Raw genomic sequence first — 22,744 nt, 5'->3', positions numbered from 1 at the left:
CCTCTCCTCTCCTCTCCTCTCCTCTCCTCTCCTCTCCTCTCCTCTTTCTTTTAAAGCTATAGTCCAACACGCTGCATAAAAGAGCATTAAATGTTTTCACCTCACCCTGTCAAACACTTCTGCAAATTTGCCTATGTAGGCCATTACTAAAAAAAAGTCCCCTAACATAAGGTGGGCCAAATTAAAGTTCTGCTCTGTAAGTGCAAGAACATGAAAGCCTATGGCACAACTTCACCTGGAACTAACAGAGAGAAGTAAGAGGGTTTCAACATGCAGCACACCATTAGAGCTGAGAGTTTATAACAACATGGAGGAAAGCAATGACGTGAAAACAGACATTCTAGCAAAAAGAATCTGCTAGAATCTGCTGACAATAAAAGTATGAGCTAGGGAAACAAACAGATTCGCTATGAAAGGTAGCTGGTCAAAAGCCAGGTAGCACACAGAGCAGGAGGAGGGACTTATGCAGGTAAGGAGACTTGATCCTTGCACAAGCACCAGCAGCCTGTTGCCCCACACGTAATGTGACTGGGGTCAATCTTTTGGATAAGGACTGCTTCTGCTCCTGGAAGTACCATGTCCTGTGAAAAAAAGACCAATGCAGCCTGTTGTGACAGGTTGCATATTTTGCCTAATCTCTGAAGCCTGTTACTGCCTTCACTAAAAGGCCAAAAGATGCAGTTTCACTAACAATACGATTTTCTCAGCCAGGGACCTAGCTCTTCAAGGCTGGCCTTAAACAGCACCATTTTTATGGATAATTCAGAGCTCTCACTAACAGGTCATAATAGTAAATTCACCCAGTGACTGAGGTGTATTTACACGAGATGTTAGAAAGAGAACTCAAATTTGACCTATTACATAGACATATTTTCCTCACATGAACTTCAAGTGGCTGTTACTATCATTAAAGCCAGAAATACTCAAAAAAAGAAGTCTGAAGAAGCACTTAAATGGTCAGCATTATGATTTCAGTGCATTATCATCAGGCTAAGAATTGACCTAGGACTGCTTTCTAACCTAGATATACCACTCTAGAAAAACAGCAAATGCTCTTGACTACTCTTCATGCAAGAAGACGAGATATTCAGATAATTCAGATTACTTATTGTTGTTTATCAACTTTATGTTTTTAAATTTGTCTCCTCAGAGAAAACTTCTCTATTTTAATCATGATCCTCTCAAAATGATTTATAACCTTCATCCACTATGATGCCAAGATCTTTAAAAGATCTGAGACACGAGTTAGAAACCAGATGTGACTGAGTCATGGCTAATCATAGGGCAATGCTGCATGGCATTGTTTGAAGATACATTCAGATCTTCCATGGCTTGCATTTCTTACAGATGTACTGCCATGGAAAAACAAGAGTTTCAGAAGTAATTGTTATTTATCTTTAGAGGAGAGATAATACTGGGATTGCAAAGGTGTGCTATAGATTAAGCATAGGGCATTGTTTTTATCTTGTCCCAAAAGCATTCTGATCCAACACTGCAACTTTAATCCCCTAGAACTTTAACCTGTATTCCAGTTACGGTCAGCACTCTTTATACAAACTATTCATAGCAGAGATGACCAAGAAGTTATCAATAACAAGCTCTGTTATCCAAATATATGGAATTAGTCTTAAAACAATAATAATATTTCAGAAGAAAATATAAATTCTGACAAAATTGTTATCCACATTTCCAACTCAAGACTTCTTGACTTGCAGAGCAGCAGCTATCTGCTGGTTTTCAGAGAACTCAGTCAGGACATGAGAAAACAGAAGAATAGGAACTTTCCCGCAGGTCTTCCTCATGAGTATTTCAGCCCTACAGGTCTTACATTACTTTGCTCGGTAACAACATACCTAAAATTTGATCAGTTCTAAGTACAAACAGGATTCAAAGACTGCCAATACAGTGAGATTCTTGGAAAGGATTAAATCAGAGACCTTGGAATGCCTCAGGTTTCAAGAAAGTTTCAAACTGTAGAAATTGACATCACCAATTTCTAGTAATTAGACGCCTTGAGAATGAGAGCTGGATTTGTGAGTGGTTTGACCTGAAGTAGTTCTGGATACAGATCCTAATATGAAGGAAAGAAAATGCTCTTTTCAAAACCACTTTTTGTTTAAACTTCATTTTAGTTGGCTCCTTTTAAGTCTGTCATTCACTGGCCAACTTCATTCTGACTTGCAAAGGACCAAGGGAGAAAAGTTGACATGTGGTCAGTCTTCTGGACCCTGGGTACCACATAAAGCCTCTTTTTTACACAGGGTGAATTCACTCTGTTCATTTCTGTACTCTACAACTCTTTTCTCCATTATTTTCTCGTTTTAAGAACTTTATCCATTTTCACTTAGCATTTTCCTTTTCTCTCTTCTGTAACATATTTATCTCAGATAACAGTGTCAAAAGAGACATCAACATAGAGGTGGAATTAAGGAGAACTAAGCCATGAGCGTGAGTCAGAACATCAGGTGCTAAGATCATTTTTCTCCAGCAAAGAATATTACTAAGAAATTTCCCAAAATGATGGCATTCACTTGTACTGCACCCATTTCTTGAAGGTATTATTAAGAGAGGGGATAGCAGCCCTGAAGGTACCGATGCCACTAAGTAGAGATCATCACATTATTACAGTGCAAAGTGTCCTTCGTTATTGTGGCTACAAAATAATTTGCCTTTACTGTATTTCAGCATTACATCATATTTTTTTTTTTTAAGTAGGCTGAATAACCAAAATGGGAATTAAAAAGGATTTGAGGCTTTCCATATTTGATTTAGAAGATAGCTTGTGTTTTTCATACAGAGAAAGCTCTCTCTTCATATGTCTGACTTTATCAACAGTCTTCAGCAAAGGCTACAAATTCACAGTAAGACTCAAACCCAATGCTTGTTTAGAAGGAGTATGTCCTTTTTTAGAATTCACCCTTTATCTGTTTCTCAAAGAAATAAAGTGTTTCTGAGTGACTGCAATAGCCTCACTGCCAAAAAGTCCAGCACAGCAGATTAAAAGAAAAACTGTGCAGATGCAGCAATGTGTTGTACCACCCAGGGAGATCTTGGGTATGCATCAAATGAGCCCGACCTTCAGTGTGTGGGTGTGCTGAGATTTTAAAGAGATTTCCAGTCAAGGAGAAATAGGAGTTTCCGTTTCAAGCTATGTGCCACATTCTGAATGTGCTAAGCAAGATAAATTCCCCAATTTTAGGGAGCCTGCCCAGGAAGAAGTTAAGGTGTTCAGAAAAACTTCTCTCCACACTACATTTACAACACAGCTAACTGGGAGACTGACTACCAGCAGTGCTCGTACCACTGTCCCTAGTATGAGCAGCACAGCAGAGAGATTACAATGTGGAAAAAACAAGGTAATACAGGAAACCAGCCACTGTTTCTCACAGCATAGCAGGAACAGCAGTGTTGGAAGTCATTCATTTATTGGCCTCATTAATTAATTAGCCACAGGTGTAGAATCTAACCCTCTGAGAAGCTCAGCCTTTTGGCAGGCACACAGACCCATGCCTCAGCTTCCTCCACCACCTCCCAGAAAGCCCCACATTCATCTGCTGTGCAGCACTTGGCCATGGTTCCATGTATAAATGAATGTGCAGGCTGAGAAGGGAGACATATGTGTGAAAATCCCCAGACCTGGCTTGCTGCCCCATGGCAACAGGATGCTCTGCCAGCTGAGCCACCACACTGCAGCAAGGCTGGGAAAATCATTCTGCACACAACCTCCAAGACCTCAGGGAAACCCAGCCTGACCTGCAGGGAGACAAATGGCAAAGCACCAATCAGTACTAGGGATTCTTTGTGTTTGTTTTGTTTTGTTGTTTGTTTTTTACTTTTGAAGCTGGGGGTGGCTTTATAGCATTATGTCAAAAAAAATAAAATTAGAGACATTACCGACCTCTGTTTTGACAGCCACAAGGATGTTTGATATATCTTTTTTATTCCCCTCTTGTGTCAGAACCATGTAAAAGAAGGGTAGGTACTTACAAGCCCTCAATGACATAGCAGGATGAAACAATTGAATCCACCTATCAAAGCTACCAATTTCTCTCTTTGCAAAGCCAGACCAATATCTTTCAAGGGCGGTATAAAGGCTACCTCATTCAGTAAGATTAACCAAATGCGACAGATGTTTCATAGTGACAGAGAGCTGTAGACACGTGGCTTCAAAATGAAGCTAAGGTGGAAGAGACTCTAGAGCAGCTGAACACAAGTCTTACGAGGAGTGGCTAAGTGAATTGAGATTTTTTAGTCTGGAGAAGAGGACGCCAAGGAGAGACCTTGCACTTCTCTATAATTGCCTGAAAGGAGGAAGTGGCAAGGTGGGGGTCAACCTCTTCTCCCACGTAACAAGCAAGAGGATGAGAGGGACTGGCCTTGAGTTACACTAGAGGAGGTTCAGGTTGGATATTAGGAAGAATTTCCTTTCAGAAAGGGTGAACACTAGAACAGACTGCCCAGGGAAGTGGTGGAGTCACCACCCTTGAAGTGTTCAAGAAAAGGGTAGATGTAGTACTTAGGGATGTGGTTTAGTGAGCAATGTTGGTGGTAGGTGGATAACCATCTAGACTAGATGATCTTAGAGATTTTTTCCAACCTTAATATTCTATGATTCTTTTCCTCTAAGTGTGCATATAATCTTCTAAACCATGTCTCATAGTTCTCATTCATGGTCAATCAATGCATGTGATCCTAAATGTCAATGAGAAAGTATTTGTGACCAAAAGTACTTGTTATCTTGCTAGCAATTTTCATGCTTGAGAGACATCACAGGTCTGGACAAAGTCAGACTTTTTGCAGTAACCTTTTTTTGACTCTGTTTTGTCACACACTGTGATTACACACCGTGATTACACACCAGTCCTATTCTTACCAGTGTGAGCTTGTGGGTTTGTCCTTACCTCAAAGTCAGAGGTTTCAGGCAGCAGCTGATTTCTTGTCAGGATGATATAGCTTTCGTTGGCAGAGTTCAGATGGGAGTCAAACCAGTAACAGTAACAGCGTTGAGTTCATCTTTCAGTCGTTCTCCCAGTCCCCAAGGTTTTGGCACGGTGCTGAGCTCCTGAAAATGCACAAGTACCTGTGGGGAAGGTCCCAACCTTTGTAGCTGTTCTGCAAGAAAATACAGAATGCTTCAGTATCTGCTCCACTTCTCTGAGGGCTTTTTTCCCCAAAACTCAACTCTCTGGTGCCTATTTCCACATGCACTGAGGTTCCCACCCTCCCACCCGGTAAAAAGCTGGATTTTGGTTCCATAGTCTGAACACGGGGCAGCACCTATCCTTCTGCTTCATTTGCATGCTGCTTGAGCTTATACCAATAGTAATCAGGCGTCTGAGATCAGAGACACTACAATTTTACAGCTTTTGTAAGAATTTTCAGAAGAGCCACACGTGGAGGAAGACGCTACACGTAAAATAGTACATGAAAAAAGATGTATTTTGCCTGCTAATAACAATAAACTAAAATACTCTGAACAGAATCACCTTGATGAACACTTAATTATTCCATTTTAGCAGCTGTAAAAAAGAAAGATATTAAAAAACTTTGTCTAAGCAGTTGCTAGGTGATAACGGAATGTAGAACAAAATAATAACAAATAAAGCAGAAACAACAGAACAAAAAGAATAATAATAAACAAGTAAAATTTACACTTGCTTCTATGCATCTTCATTTAATACTTACATGGAAGTTTCCAATAATATATACATAGGTCTCTCTGAAAGTAATGCCTCCTATTTATTTCCATGGAAACTACAAAAGCCACAAAGAGCACCATGATACTGTTTGATAGAGCAAATTCTCAGCTACAAAAAACTATTTTTTCAACACAGTCACCACCATCAGCTATACATTTTCACCAGTAAGAACAAGAGCCTGTATGGTGTGCTCATAAAAACTTGCACCTGCAGAGGCAACCCACTGTATCACAGCTGCTATGGTGATGTCATTGCTAGGAAAATGTTGCCCATGCAGTCCATCTTTCATCGGCCAGAACAGATGGAAGTCAGAAGGCACCAAATCCACACTATACAGTGGGTGTGATGGGACAGTCCAGCCAAGACTGGCAATGTGCTCCATGGTCTTCACATTGGTATGGAGCCCAGTGTTATGTTGCAAGAGAAAAGTTGTTTTCTCCTCTGGCCTGACTCTAGAAGTTTGAGCCTTCAGCTTGGAAAGCATCACTGTACTGGTCAGAGTTGATAGTATGTTGGGGTCCCAGGAAATCCGGAAGGATCACTGCTTTTCTACTTCCAAAAGACAGTGCACATCTCTTTACTCTCTGAGGGCCATTCCTTGAACCATTTTTTCAGTGCAGAATTCACTCATTGCCATTCCATGGACTGCTGTTTTGACTCTGGCTTGTAGTGATGACATAACAACTCATCACTGGTACTGCTGTGATCCACGAAAATGTCATCTTTAGTCTTGTATTGGTTCAACAGCTCTTGACAAACTTGCACACAGCGTTGTTTCTGCTCTCTGTGAGCATTCATGGGGCTACTCGGCACAAACTTTGCAACATTCCAACACTGTCACCATTGTTTCCAACATGTTGAAGCCAATACAAAGTTCCCTGGCTGTAATCAACTGATTTTTGAGGATAAGCCCATCAAGACGCTCCTCATTTCATGGTATGACTGGTGTGTACAGCCATCTAGAACGTGGCTTGTTTTTCACAGCACTGTCTCCACTGCTGAAACATACCACGCACTGCCCTTCTGTGTTCACATCCACTGTTCAGTCTTCATAAGTATTCAGCAAGCATTGACGAATGTCAGTGGTTGCCATTTTTGCTGCATGGAAGAATTTAATTCTACCCCTTTGCTTCATACACACTTCCATGTCAGACACCATTTTGTCAGACTGTCTCTCTACTACCACCTGTTGCATGGCAACAAAATGTGATGAAATACTGGTGGGAAGGTTCAACTTCTACTTCCATACCACCAACATCTGCCTCTGATGTCATGGGCCAGCACAATAGGAGGCATTAATTTTCAAGCAGCCCTCATAATATGTGCTTAAGCACCACTTAATGACTTGGATTCAGTTGAGTATATTCTCATTATGCAAATATCTTATTTGTCCCAATTAATTAAGAGTTATTGCAGTTCACTACTGCTAGGTGAAACACAATTGCTAAAAGAATATCTAGTAAAACAGACATCACAGCTGAACATGCCATTCTCCCCCTAGACAGAAGCCAGGAGGTCTGGCCAAGGGCCTCATCAGAATGTTTGATCTGATACTATGATTATTTAGAACAAGCATTGAACTGCTAATGATAACATCTCACACACTAAACGATAGCCTCAGGTTATCAGGTTAAGCAAAAGAAACTTCTCAAAATTTCTGACACAGCCCTGAGTAAAAGGAGACAACGGAGTACATATTTTCAAGGCTGAGGGGGATTTAATCCTTGTAAACCCCATTAAAAACATCAGGTAAATCTCTAGGAAGACTTGGAAAATTTCAGCCTGAACATTAGATCTCACTGCTCTTACAGAGAACAAGCAACGGCCCAGAGAGGATGGCTCACCAGCACAGACCTGAGCTCCTGCCAGCCCTCAGTCCAGGAGGAACTGCTCTATACCTTCCACACCACTGTTATTTGACACAATGATATTACTCAAAATGCAAATTAAATATGGGTAATACATTATGGGATGCAGGCCCAGTATTAAACTGTCCAAGGAAGGAAACACCTCCTGCTGTGCTTCCAGCGTGTCGTGTAATTTACAGTCACTGCTGTGTGTTCTCTGTAAGAAAATTAATGTTTCCCCTTCTTGGCCAGAAATATGGAAGAGTCATTATTAACATCTGAAACTGTAGGATACAGGCTGAAAAAGGGGTTCTCTGCAAAGACACAAAGACATTATCTTCTGGCTAGGAGCTGAGTGTAATATATTTTTTCTTACGCTTTTACTGAGATGGGCTTCCACACCATATTCAATCTCATCCTAGTGTCCTATTCGCAACTCTTCATCAGAGCACATAATTCCCCTCATTCAGATTTGGAAAGGAAAAAGATGAGCAGAAATAACTAGAGAAAAAGTATTTTGTACACTTTTTTTTTTTAATTTTAATAGAAGATATTTGTATAAAAAACCCTAAATTTCAAGGAAATCGACTTTTACTAGAAAATAAGTTTTGATTGAAAAATTAGTATTTTTTGTCCATAATCTGCTTTTCTACTATACACTTTGGCTGAAACAACTACTATACGTTTTGGAAAAGCATACCTGAGTATGAGCTGAGTCCTAGCACTCCTTGATTTTTTAATTCCCTTTAGCAAGGGAATACTTTTAGTTTCTCATTTGCTTCTGTGAACCTTGGGCAACTTCAGCACTTAATACAAGGAGAGTTCTGATTCAATTCCTTTTCTCTCAGTGTGCAGAATATTACACAGTTCAAAACAGTTGTTTCATGACTAGCATGATATTGGCAATGAATTTCAGAATGTTATTAAGAATTACAGAATCACTGATATGCATATGCCTAAAGAATGACTACAGAAGTTGTGGGAGCAACTGCACCAGCCAACTTCACCGCAGTCTCTCAGTAAGGGAAGGAGGAAATCTTTCCCTTACCTTTTTAATTTCTGTTATGCTTTGTGCCCACATGGTCATAAAACAAGAGAGCTCATCAACCGAGCACAGCACCTTGTAGCGTATCTCCACTCCAAAGAAATCTGCTATCTTGGTAACTCAGCCACAAGCTACACCACCAAAATCTGAAAATCCCAACTATGCCACAGATAAAGTTGTGTTAGAGGCAGTTGCATCTTACTATGGATGCTGATACACACACGTGATAATCTCAGAACCTACTACGAAATGCGAATTTTTAAAGTGACAGAAAGCAAAACAAAATAAATGTATGAGGGCTGCTTCAGAAGTAATACCTCATATTTTATTCTGTTGGCCCATGACATCAGACACAGATGTTGGTGTATGGCAGTAGAGAACAAACCTTTCTACCAGTATTCCATTCCATGCTGTTGCCATGTGACAGATGGCAGCAGAAGGGCAGTCTGATAGAATGGCATCTGACATGGAAGTGTGGATGAAGCAAAAGTGTGCCACTGAATTCCTTCATGTGGCAAAAATGGCATCCACTGACATTCATTGGCACTTACTGAATGTTTATGGAGACCAAACTCTGGATGTGAGCACAGAGAGGTAGTGGGAGGTGTGTTTCAGCAGTGGTGATAGTGGGTCACCTCTGCTAGTACAAATTTTTATGAGTGCAGCACGCAGGCTCTTCATCACTGGTGAAAATGCATAGCTAATGTTTATGACTGTGTTGAAGAAAAGTAGCTGAGAATTTACACTATCAAATAGCATCATTGTGCTCTTTGTAGCTATTGTAGTTTCAAAGGAAGCAGGAGACAACGCTTTCAGTGCAGTTTGCATCTTAAGAAATGAAAGATGCAAGGCTGACAAATTTTTCAACTATACTTCTACAAAAATACAAACCAATCATGCTAATTTGAAGAGAGTGACCATTCCATTCCTGGCACACAGCTGTTTCACATCAGTATGTTAATTTTTGTGTTCTACTACTAAGAGAGTACTCAGTAAAAAATACTAATTGAGTAAATAAATAAATAAGAAAGAATCAGAGAACACAGACCTCAACCTAAAAACAAATTAATTTTACATGAAGATGGGTACTTCTTAGAAAAGCAAGAAGTACAGAAGTGAGCCTAGAGTCTTGCTTGACAAACACAACTTGATAAGGACTTCTGAGAAAGTAACTGATGGAAGTAGATGGTTGAGAAAGTGAGCAGCGAAACATGGACATGACCAGACAGTTTGTACCCTAAGTTTCAACACATCTTACACAAGCTGTAATGGTCAGTACAGGCTTGCATGAAGATACTAGAATTTTCCACAATTGCAAGAAGCTAAGTTTAAGAACAGAAGATGTGTTCTGGGCAGTTGGAAGCTTCACTGGTAGAATTAGCCATTTCTGAGTGACTGACAGCAGCTTTGCAAGAGAGACACAGACTATGATGCTAACAGGGAGGTGCAAAATGACTCACATACACAGACTGCTGCAAACTCTAACTCCTTACTGACAATGGTCCACATGGTTGGGTTGGACATGAAGCACTGGGAAATTAAATAGCTCTCAGAGTGTGGCCAGGGAAACTGAGGCTGTCAGCTCTAATTGATATGGATGTACTCTCAGACACTGTTTTGCTCAAAGTGCATTAAAGAAATGGTGAGTACTGTGGTCACCTGTTCCGTAATTAAATTTATGGTCATAAATGATTCAGTACCCTGACAGTCAGCTTCTTATTCTTTTGTACGTCAAAACCAATTGTAGCCTTCTTGCAAAGTTGACTGGAACACATCAAATGAATAGAAAAAACGTTCAAATAAGAATTACGTCTATAGGTCTTTATGGTCAGTCTTAGTTCAAGATCAGTGGTAACTGACTAATTTTTATTGCAGCAGTTAAAACAGGAGAAAACAAACTGATAGTGGATGGCCGGGGCTATTCATGCTCACGTACTCGGAAGCCTGGACAGAGGATAAAGCTGTCCCAGAAGTATCTATCTATAGAGAACGTGGGGCATACACTGTGAGTTCTACACCCGCTGGCTCTGTACATCTGCATGGTTCCAGATTTCTACACAGTCTGCAGTATTGCTGGAACTACTGTAGCATATTTGCACTGCTTCAACAGCTTTTGCTCCAAGCAGGCTACAAAACCGCTTGAATTTCCTGAACAAATCCAAAGTTGTCTCATTCTGGACACTAAAAACAACACAGTTGAAGAATGTGAACGGAGGGCTGCGTTAGCCAAGAGGTACATTCACAGATTACCCTAAAGAGCTCACAGCCTAGCTGCATTGTTTTTTCCCTCCTCTCTGCACAAAACATACCTACTTGTCTACCACTCGCAGTGGCTGATGGCAGACAACTCACATGTTGAACAAGGAATGAGGAAGCATGAAAGATTTTTGGCCTCAAGTTGGCACTATTCAGTGTTGCTGCTTTAAGGAGTCCTTTGTTGCTCCTGCATGACATGGAATACTCATCAAATACCTAAAATTGAGAAAAGTTCCATAACTAAGATTCATCACCCTTAACGTTCCAATTCAAAGTGTTCCTGCAGTACAGAAGGTCACTTTTATGTAAGCTGTGCTGGATTTTACAGAGCTACAATTTTAGTTAACCCCCAGCATGGCAATTTCAGCATGGTTTACAAAATTCAACCCAGAAAGACATATTTTTTTTCTTCTTAGAAGTATTCTTACTCTCTTTAGAGACCATTCTGGTAGCAGAAGAAAATTCCTAATTTGATATCTAACAGTTTAACTTATTTATGTACAGAACAGGAAGGATGGGCTGAAAATGGTCAGCCAAGCAGAGCTGAGAGCTGGAGAAGCATGTCTGAAATACACTCAAGAAAAAGAAACCTCCCTGGGCAATCATATTAACCTGAAGGGACATTTTGCCTAAGCCTCAGGTTATGGAATTTCATTTAGTTTTCATTCACCACTTTCATCACCTGCTTTCAAGGTTATGCGTTTGAAGTTACCTAACTCCACACTGGGGCACATGAATAACTGGAAGGAATGACAGGAGCACATAACCCTGCCACTTTCACAACGAGCCTACGGGGTTAGGTACAATAAAAGCTGTAACAATGGAGTCTCGCTGGAATATCCAAAAGTGAATTGAGGTACTTAATGACCATCTTAATTTTTCTCTAAGTGCAGAGCAGTTGCCTTGAGTAAAACAGGCTCTTCTGAGAGCATAAGTTGAGCAACTGATATCACAGATGGTTTTATAACATGTTGGTCCATAGCCTGAAAAATACAGTTTATATTTTTAAAGCACGGATGTAACTAATGAACTTGTTTAAATATTAGGCAGCATAGCTAACATGAGGTGGAAGTCACAGAGAAGAATGTAATAGGATACAAAATATAAACTCGCGATGGGAATGTACTCTGAGCCAACTCATACATTTTAGTCCAAAAATTAATGCTGCCTAAAATCAAAGTTTTCTTTTAACCCCTTGTAAAGACCCATACAGCTATACATTTCTTGATTAGATCTATCCTGGGAGCAGAGCTGAACTTCTACCAAATTAAGGAGGTGGCAGACTTTTCCAATCCAGGTCTTTCAAGAACAGATTATGTGTACAGTAAACATACATGTACTTTTATATATTCATGTCTCACAACTTCAGCTGTACGTTAAAGTAGGAGCATGCCTTAAAAATGCATTAAGCTTGACAGCTGGAAAGAAATTAGGTTGAGCTGACATATCAGAACACAGAAGATTTTACTTCAACTTCACAGAGATCCTGAACTTCTGCCATGGAAGATCAAGACCATCATTGTCAAGAGACAGAAAAGCAGGTAGACAAAAGCAGATTGTTTTTGAGATATTGATAGATTATTAAAGTGTTGACTAAAATTGATTCATATGCAACACAGCTCATATTTCTAGGTTCTAGGCTTGCAAGAACGGTGCTTTTTACATTAAACAGGTCTCAACGCTACCCCTCTCTTGGGGCAGGTAAACTGACTGCACTGTTCCAGTATGAAACTACTTACAACAACAAAAAAATATTCCCATAAGATAGAGTTTGTTTTGTCCTTGTTATCACTTTTGAAATGAGAAGTTTGTTTTCCCACCCACTGTGAGCTAGTCAGCCACATCACTTTTCATGCTTCCAGGCATATTTCCCCTCGAGGCCACAGTGCTTTGTCACTCTGTGGGGCAATGCACAATCATTTGCTGTAGGACAATTAAGACACATATCCAGAGTGTCAGAATGTGGTGTAGCAACATCACAAAATAATTATTCATTCCCTGGGGCAATTACCAAAATACCTTAACCTCGGGGGGGACTAGGACAAAACAGTGGCAAATAGGTTATTTCTCTGCTCCCTTGCACTACAGAAACTTTGTCCCATCCCTTAGCTCCTTGTCACAAAGGCTACACACAAATTAGCGCTACTCTGATCCTCTGCTGTTCAGACTGAAGTAAGAAGATCAGAAGTTTGGCAAGCCAAATTCAGATCAACTGTCAGAGCCTGAAAATGCACTCATACAGCTTTTACCTTAGGTGCACTCACTTGCAAGCAAGATTATCAACCCCACAGACACCAAACTCAAAACATGCTTTGAAAAAATTCTAAATAGCACTGTTACATCACTGCATCTATTCCTGGGCTGGGAGATGTAAAAAGAACTAGAAATATCACCATCAAGCCTATTCATTAAAATGCCCTTTTCCTACCTCACCAATGCTGTTCCACTTGGGATTAGCACAAACAGTGAGGCTGACAGGATTAGGACACTCACTTGGAACATGACTACCCTGTTAGAGAAAACACCAAGAGATTCATTCCCTTTACTTTACGCAGTTTCTTGGCATGTATCTTGGATACAAGTCTGCTGTTTTTCACACCAGTGCAGAGCAGGAGTAAGCCCACTGAAATGCAGGTGTCCCATTTTCAGTTCTCTGGCCAATATAAGACTGCCAACATATAGGCTTTATAGCGCTACTGTGGCCTCACACCTCAATCTAGTTAACAGTGCCAGGAGAAACAGAGCTGAAGTTGGGAACAGTCAAAGCCCAAAGAGACATTTCTCGAGCTCACGCAGCCAGCAGTTGTGCACATGGTTTGGGAGCAGTATAAGAGATGGGGTCATGGCTCTCTGGGCTGCTGGCTTGCTTTTCACTGGGAGGCTAGGTTGATCTTCACCATTCAGAAAGGGTGAGGGAGGCATGTCAATCATCAGGGAAATGAGCCCAACTGGTACTTCTTTAAAGATACAATTTTCTTCTAATTTATCTGTTTGTGACCAGTAATATAGACATTCTCCTTAGCAAACATCTGGTGGTGAGCAGACACATTACTGCAGTCATCTGCGTGAGCTGATTTTAAGAAGTACGTGGGTCCCTTACAGTGTTGCTGTGATTTCAGATTTGCCATTTAACAGGTCTTCACGACGTGTCTTCTCTGCATGTCTGTAACACATGCACTCTGGTTCCATATCTCTGTTTTCTTTCAGTTACCATCAGACAGCACCCCCTCCACTCCTCCAAAAATATAAAGAAATAAATTGTCATTGCCAACCCCGCATACTTTAAATGGCAACATCATGCAAGGTTTCAGCCCAAGGTTATTTTTTTCTACCAGTTGTTTCTTTGAGAACAGATGGCATTTGCAATAGTTCAGGGTATATCCTATTTTTAAGTGTCACATGTCTTACTCTTCTGCAGTGGACTTAGCAATTAGAGGAAAATGCCGTGAGATTTGGGCTTTTTACATGCTGAGTAAACCACGTTGTTTCATGCCCCTTAGGACATTATCTCCCATTGCAAGTGACCAACAGCCACCCTGCTTGGGGTCCACCCTTCTGCTGCAATGTTTCCTGCCAGCAGGCAATAAGGAACAAGCTGCTTCCGGCAGTGCTGACTCAGCAGAGCACTGAAACATTGGCATAACACAGCTGGCAATGAGATAGATCAAATTAAAATTGCACACAACTGTTTGATCTTTTGCACGATAGTAAAGGGAACAGTTCCAGCACAAAATGGAATATGAAGACACTGAGTATGTTGCTTGGTTTCCCCTTTGGTGTTTTCTCCTGATGCTTCATATTCAGAAAAGGTAGTGGCTCCCCAGAACAGGATAAGCAATGAAGGATGGCATGCTATTTAAGTTTGTTGGATTTCATACTGCAAATTCACAGGATAAAGTCAGCCTTACTTTGCAAGTAACTGCAAGCTCAGTCTGCCTCTATTTTGATCCATCTGCACAGGAATCCACTCTTATAATGGAAAGCCAGCTAGCAAAACCTGAGCAAGAGCTTTTAAATCCTGCCAGAGAGATCAGGCCAGGTTTTCAACAGGCTAATGTGGCTAAACAGCTGCTGGGTCAAAGCTGGCTTCTCTCCAGAGGAACAGAGAGAGTTCTTACAGATTTGCAAAAGCCCACATAGATGTAGTACCTGAAATAAGTATTTGGAAAGAGTCACACAGACAGGGAAAAAAATTCTGCTATGAATGCTTAAAAAGAGTAGATGGACACCAATGAAACACAAAATCTCACATCACCAATCCACCACCACAGGCCTCTGCCTTGCCTCTTCCACCAGCATCAGGAACATCTTAACTTTGATTCATGTTCTGATTCATTTCCATTTTGTTTGTAAAGCTCAGAGCTGACGTGGCAGCAGTGCAGAACTACAGTTTTCTAAGGCAGCTCTGGCTCATTCCCTCTCTGTCACCCCCTCAGGGCTCAGCTACCCTGCAAGGAGCTGTGTTGAAATGGGTTGTGTCAGCTGCTTGAGGAAGCAGTATTCAAACTGGGAAAATCCACTTCAAATAGACTTTGAATTTCAGGAGAAACGCGGACAGGATCAATTTGGATGAGACTTCACATTTGAATCCAAGCTGTAGGAATCCAAAAATGAGAAAGGAGAACTTTTCACATGTGTACTTCACACCACATCAGAAGGGATGGAGGGGAAGTCTTTGGCTTTTTGCCAGTAGTTCCAGCAGGGGAGGTACTCATCTGGGACACTAAATACCAGTTTCTCCTCTTTCTAACAAAACAGGAGCAAGACTTGATCCTCTTAAGAGAATTTCATACCTACTAGAATATTCTGAAGGAACTATATGAACATCTCCCAGCTGTTCCTCTTCTCTTAATGCATTTAAAGGAAGTATCTCTGTTCCCGACTAAGAACCCTAGTTGATAGGAGATTGAGTTCTGCCTAGACACTTCAGCCCCATGCAAATGTATTACTTGCCGAAAGATAAAACTGATCTTCAACTTTGTTTTCACCTTATTTCCCATAACAATGTGAGATTCTAGATGCCTATAACATTTGGGAAAAAAAACGGAACGGAAACATTTCAGAGAAATTTACTGTTTGCCTATTTCTGCAAATTTCAGCTTCTTCACATCAGCATTTCTCATAACAGAGAACTCTCAGAAGAAAATGAAATACGATGCATTCCTAGAAATCTACAGCTGCTTCACCATAAATATCATGAGGGAAAATAATAAAACCACTTGGGTACCCTTCCAACCAAGATAGTCCATTCCCTTAATGCCAAGGTTTAACGTTTCTGCTATTAGGCTGAGACCCCAGGGCACGTCACAATAAGCTTGAGCGAGCATATAGGAGAACTGCTAGCAAGATAAATGGCCTTATGGTTGTGCATACGCTTTTCTTGCTATTCTTCTACAGACTGAGCCGGTCTTGCCAGATGCTGATCTCCATACCAGTGCTAGTCTGTAGCATGTTGCTTTGAACTTGTGAGGCTACTTGTCAAGGAAGATGCTGCTCAGTTCAGAATTAAAGTCAGTCTTAAGAAATCAAATGACCACAGGGAGCAAACAACCAAAACAAAAAACTCATTTTCAGGCAGCCTGCAGAACCTAGTTCTCTCCCTGTAAGATAGACCAGGCCCCTGATGAAAGTCTGTATTCAGTGCTGGGTTCAGAGGATGTATATTAAGTAAAGTCAAGGGGCAGAGGGAGCAAAAAGGAAATGAAAAGGCACCATTCATCTTGACTAAAATGAGAAGTCCAAAGTGGGAAAATGCAGTGTTGACAAATGTCTTAATGTGAACACACACAGAGCAGAGTAAAAGGATAGGAGGACAAATCAGGGGTTTGAACAGCCAAATTTAGATCAGACACTTTTAAACATTTAGCTGTTAGTGCATAGACATACAAATGGTTACCTATGCTGAATATTGACCCAGCCACCTCCTGCTGTCACACCAGAAAAAAAGTATAATTACATATTATCAAGCCTACAGCCCAAGTTACTCTAGCTTCTCTCCCTTGTGGACATAACTCTTACATGGTATACTAAAATAGCCCTAGGCAGCAAATTAAAAATACTGTTTTATTTGCAATTCTGTAGCAGATGATTCACAATAGATGTACGTCAACTTTTACATTCAGTTTTCATCATTCGATGGTTCATTCCTGCTGCTATAAGGCAACAGAGTGGCAGTCGCAGTGCTTAAAAGCCAATGGTAACTGCCTTAGAATCACTGTGAATGCCTTGCTCTGCAATAAGGCAATAAATTTCAACTTATTTGCCAGGAATATGCATTTTGAAAAACATTTGATTTCCATTTTAAGCAGTGTTCTCACTTTAAGTTTGGCTACCAGGTACCAAAGCCTCTTTCCTGACACAGTCATCTAGTCCACTCCCAGGATCATCCAGGTTTTCATCCATTGCACTCCAGAGTGTTTGTGGACATGGGGTACATCCATCAGAAATACACAGGCTTTTCCAGAGGAGGCATCCCCTCTCTCACGAAGCCATCTTGGCCCAGATACTGATCCCTTCCTTAAAACACTTGCAGAATACGCATGACACTATCTTGTGTATCTTAATCCGAAATTTTGAAAAGTAACAAATCAAATATTCTTCTTTTCCCATAAAAAAAATGTGCACGTGGATAAAAACTTCCACTGTCTCACTGCATACTGAATGAACAGTAAATGAATACTTTTCACACTGTTCCAGTGGAAGATACGGCTTTTGTGCTGGGCTTGGAGCTAACCATATAGCTGGAGACTCTAGAAACATTTCTTCCAAGTTTTATTATATTATTTTATTATAATACAGGGAGAATTTTTCCAAACCTCCTTTTTTACTTTTTCCTCTGTGGAGCACGTCTAACCATACACAGAAGTAGAGAGCTGAATTCTGTGGAGTAAAACTGAACAAGGTCTTGCTTACATGCTTAAAAACAACAAACTTGAAGCAGTTGCACCTCAAATCTCACCACAATCAAAAGCAGAGCTCCTGCGGCTCGGATTTTTCTCTTCAGAGATGAAATGCTACACAAAAGTTATTACAGTGGAGATAGGGAGCAGTTCACACTAACGTGTTTGCTTTAGCAATTGGCTTTCTCAAGAGGGGGAATGGAGGAGCTGGCTCTGATCTCTTTCTGGTGGCAGCAACAGGACCCAAGAGAATGATGTGGAGCTGCATCAAGTTTGATATTAGGAAAAGGTTCTTCCCCAGAGTGTTGTTAGACCCTGGAACAGGCTCCCAATGCCCCAAGCTGCTGGACCTCAAGAAGTGTCTGCACAACAGTCACAGACATAGGATCTGATTTTTGGGTGGTCCTGTGTGGAGCCAGCAGCGGGACCTGATGATCCTTATGTTTCCCTTCCAACTCAGGATATTCCATGATTCTACAGTTCTACAAAGAAATTCACCTACAACCCTGCACTTGCCAGTCTGTGGTTCACTGCCCCCACTTTCTGTCAGGGAAAGCACTATGGTGCTCTCAGATGGCTGTTGTGGTGTCAGTGAGCAGAATCTGAATCAATACAGTTAAACATATTCCCTTTTGATCATGGAGGTAAAAAAAAAGGGGGATGTGCAAGTCTTGCCTGAGATGTTAGTGTCAAAGCAGTCACTGTCCCGCTCGATTGCTCTAAGAAGGTGCAATATCCATCCCACAGCCAAGCACAAAATAATTTCTAGCTTTCAAGTCCTCCACGGAAATACTTTCTGTTCTGTTCCTGAAATCAATCAATACTGCAGTATCCACACCTGTTTCTAAAGCCTGAACTACACCAATGTGCAGGCACAGGGCAAGGATTACCAGAAAAGGACATCTTTCCAGCTGAAACATAACACTTGCTGCACAGTTCTCAGTTTAGCTCTCTGCTTTGGTCATATTTCCGATTTGCCAAGAGTCCTCGCTGAAGAGAGAAATCATTAAACAAGACCATGAAAAAAAACTCATCCAAAAGAGGCCACATAGATGATTAGAGAGCTGGAGCACATCTCCTATGAAGACAGGCTGAGGGAGTTGGGCTTGTTCAGCCTACAGAAGAAAAGGCTCCAGGGACACCTCATTGTGGCCTTCCAATACTTAAAGGGAGCTTCCTCCTTATGCAGCAGAAAAACCAATCTTTTACATGGGTAGATAGTGATAGGACAAGAGGAAATGATTTTAAACTAAAGGAGAGAAGATTTAGATTAGATGTGAGGAGGAGGCTTTTCACTCAGTGAGTGGTGAGGTACTGGCACAGGCTGCCCAAAGAAGCTGTGGATGCCCCATCCCTGGAGGTGTTCAAGGCTGGGCAGCCTGAGCTGGTGCCTGATTCAGGGGCTGGCAACACTGCCCATAGCAGAGGTTTGGAACTAGATGATTTTCGAAGCCCTTTCCAACACAAACCATTCTATGATCCTTTAGAAAGCCCTTCTGAACTGATGCACATGCTCTGTTGATGGTTCTGTCTACAGAAACTAAAGAGTCCCAGATGTGTGGAAGATCATGGGAGACACACTGATTTGGTCCATGGGAGTCAAACTGCTTACTCAGTCACTTCATGAGATTTATCATAGTAGACAGAAAGGGCCAAAGCAATAAGGAGCTTGTTAGAAATAAGCAACATGGACTCTGGAACCTCAGATGCCTGTCTTAGGGTGACATCAAGTTCCAATAATGATTTCTTCACACGACACAAATCCATACACCATGACAAAATTTACTTCTACTATGAAATGTATTATAGAAGGTTGTGACAACATCCATACCTGCATGTGCCAGAAAACACAACCACCCAGGGAAGCCAGGCACTGATATAAAATCCATCTCAGAGGACAGGGAGGCTTTATGGCCTCCACCCAGACTACACTTCAGACTGGCAAGCAGGGACATAGCAGAGATTCTACTCATGCTCATACAGGCTGCAAATCTTGCAGGATTTGAACAGGCCACCACTGTTAGGAAAGAACATCTCAGTGTTCACCAGGAAAAAAGCAGCCCTTTAAATCATGGCTGTGCATCATCTCAGGTAAAGCCTGCTGCCAGAAAGGAAATTGCCAGGCAGGAGCAGGGACTGCCGCAAGCAACTGGCCCAGAGTCGCACATCCTGAACTCTGCCCTGGCAGCAGCAACAGACCTGATTTCCCTAGGCACTGGCAGAGAGAGAGCAAGCGATGAAGATGTGACCGCTCTGCTGTGCCCTTGGCAGGCTGCTGCTGCTCAGGGCAAAAACCTACATCACCTGTTTTCCCCACTGGCTTTGCTTTGCAGTCAGATCTCTGTTACAAGTTCAAATGACTCTATTAGCAGCTCAAAATAAGTCGTTTGGGCCCCACCTAAGGTTCAGGGAGATTTTAACAGTTACCTTCACTCATGAATGTTTGGACTAATGGCAAGTACCATCCAGGAACATTAAATCCCACACAATTGTGACAACTTGGATACTATTGCTTAGAACAGTAGACTGGTGCTCTTCAACATCTTTATCAAGGACACAGATGATGGCACCGAGAGCAAGACAACATCAAGCAAAGCAGTATGGTTGATACATTGGAGGAGAGCAAAGCCATCAGAGGGTCCTGGAGAGGCTGGAGAAGGGGGAGCCATGTAAACCTAATGAGGTTCAACAAGGCCAAGTGCAAGGTGTTGCACTTGGGCCAGGGCAATCCCAAGAGTTTATACAGACTGGGTGAAGAACCCCCTGAGAGCAGCCCTGCAGAGAAGGACTTGGGGGTCCTGGTAGAGAAGAAGCTGGACATGAGCCAGCAGTGTATGCTTGCAGCCCAGAAGGCCAACCATGTTCTGGGCTGCATTAAAAAAGGGTGGTCAGCAGGGAGAGGGAGGTGATCGTCCCTCTGTACTCAGCTCTTATGAGGCCCCATCTGCAGTACCGCATCCAGGCCTGGGGCCCCCAGTACAGGAAGGATGTGGAGCTCTTGGAATGGGTCCAAAGAAGGGCCATTGAGATGATCAGAGAGCTGGAGCACCTCTCCTTTGAGGAAACGTTGAGGGAACTGGGCTTGTTTAGCCTGGAAAAGAGAAGGCTCGGGGGAGACCTCATTGTGGCCTTTCAGTGCTTGAAGAGAGCTTATAAACAGGAGTGGGAATGGCTGTTTACGAGGGTGGATAGTGATAGGACAAGGGGGAATGATTTTAAACTGAGACAGGGAGGTTTAGGTTAGATATTAGGAAGTTTTTCACACAGAGGGTGGTGAAGCACTGGAACAGGTTGCCCAGGGAGGTTGTGGATGCCCCATCCCTGGAGGCATTCAAGGCCAGGCTGTATGTGGCTCTGGGCAGCCTGGTCTGGTGGTTGGTGACCCTGCCCATGGCAGGAGGGTTGAAACTAGGTGATCATTATAGTTCTTTTCAACCCAGGCCATTCTATGATTCTATGCTATAACTCAGTCATTGTTATTTTCATGGAAAAAGTCATAGACCCATAGAATGGCTTAGGCTAGAAGGGACATCAAGGACCATCAAGCTCCAGCCGCCCTGCCACATGCAGGGCCACAAACCTCCACATCTGATACTAGACGAGGTTGCCCAGGATCCCATCCAACCTGGCTTTGAACACCTGCAGGGATGGGACATCCTCAGCCTCTCTGGGCAGTTTGTTCCAGCACCTCACCACTCTCTTGGTAAAGAACTTCCCCTTATATCCAGCCTAAATCTTCCCTCTTTCAATATAAAACCATTTCCTCTTGTCCTGCCATTATCTACCCTTGTCAAGAGTTGGCTCCCCTCCTGTCTGTAGGCTCCCTTTAGGTACTGGAAGGCTGCAATGAGGTCGACCCACAGACTTCACTTCTCCAGGCTGAACAAGCCCAGCTTGCTCAGCCTGTCTTTGTAGGGGAGGTGCTCCAGCCCTCTGATAATCTCTGTGACCCTCTTCTGGACTCTCTGTCTTTCTTGTATTGGCGGCCGCAGATCTGGATGCAGTACTCCAGATGGGGAATCACAACTGCAAAGTAGAGTGGGACAATCCCCTCCGTCCCCTCTTCTGATGGAGCCCAGAATACCATTTGCTTTCCCAACTGCAAGAGAACACTGCTGGCTCATATTAACTTTTTCATCTACCAAGAAAGACTAGATATATGGATATCTAGAAAGACTAGATAAGATGGAGAAGAAGTAGGATGGGATGCAGGAGGAACCATCTGTACTGACTAATTGGGATGGACCCATGGTTCAGTCAGAAACACCTGATGAAGATCAATTTGTTATGACTTGGAATTTTTTTTCTTTTTTTAGTAAACACATCCACACATGGACTTTGTTTCATACAAATCACAGGAAAATAGCTAAACAGAAGAATAACTAAAATTCAGTGGGAAGCAATTTTACCAAGGAAATCATAAGCCTCCTGCTAAGCAGAGGTGGGCTACGGAATGTTGCACTGAAGTGTCTGTAAATAACAGAAAAAAAAACAAAGAGAAACAAATCCAAACCGCAGAGCGATCTCATCATTTACTCGGCAAACAGGGACAACCTACTGTCACTGTTTCTTTTTACGTTGTAAACCCTGACACAAAACTCTTACTCAGGCTGGAAAAGTCAGGAGCAATTAGGGCAGTTAGAGATGGGGGGGATGATGCATCTGGTAGCCACTGGCGACAACATTCTGAAGTCATGCTGGGGCACTGGAAACAGCAACAAGCCCACCAAAGGCAACAAACACCTATTCCCAGTGTTCATGCTCTTGCAAGGCTCTACAAGGGAAGAGAGGTGACCAAAAGCCAGCTTCGCTGCTGCTGTGAGTGGCACACAGGCTACAAAGCACAAGGTACAACATGTGACTCCGCACAGAGACTGACAGAAAGCCCTACATTTGGCAACATTTGGCTTTGGGACAGAAGACTGATCTGCCCAACAAAGCACAGAGAGAGCGATTCCCCAGCCTGTGCCAGCACCAGGCTTCCCCCTGGAAGAGACT

General features: G+C 42.1%; 1 protein-coding gene across 1 annotated transcript in view; it reads right to left on the bottom strand.

Annotated features, from left to right (window-relative positions):
- Positions 1-22,744, bottom strand: part of F13A1 (coagulation factor XIII A chain) — a 131,717-nt gene that overhangs the window by 88,672 nt on the left and 20,301 nt on the right. The window contains exon 4 of the mRNA XM_042870183.1: positions 4,902-5,112. The gene's annotated coding sequence lies outside the window, so the exon portion shown is untranslated. The remainder of the gene's footprint in view (positions 1-4,901; positions 5,113-22,744) is intronic.

Source organism: Lagopus leucura, unplaced genomic scaffold, assembly GCF_019238085.1.
Source record: "Lagopus leucura isolate 7727_CA_CO unplaced genomic scaffold, USGS_WTPT01 Super-Scaffold_100002, whole genome shotgun sequence".
Taxonomy (NCBI): Eukaryota; Metazoa; Chordata; class Aves; order Galliformes; family Phasianidae; genus Lagopus; species Lagopus leucura.
Note: the sequence above shows the minus strand (reverse complement) of the source record. Positions and strands in the feature narration are given on the sequence as shown.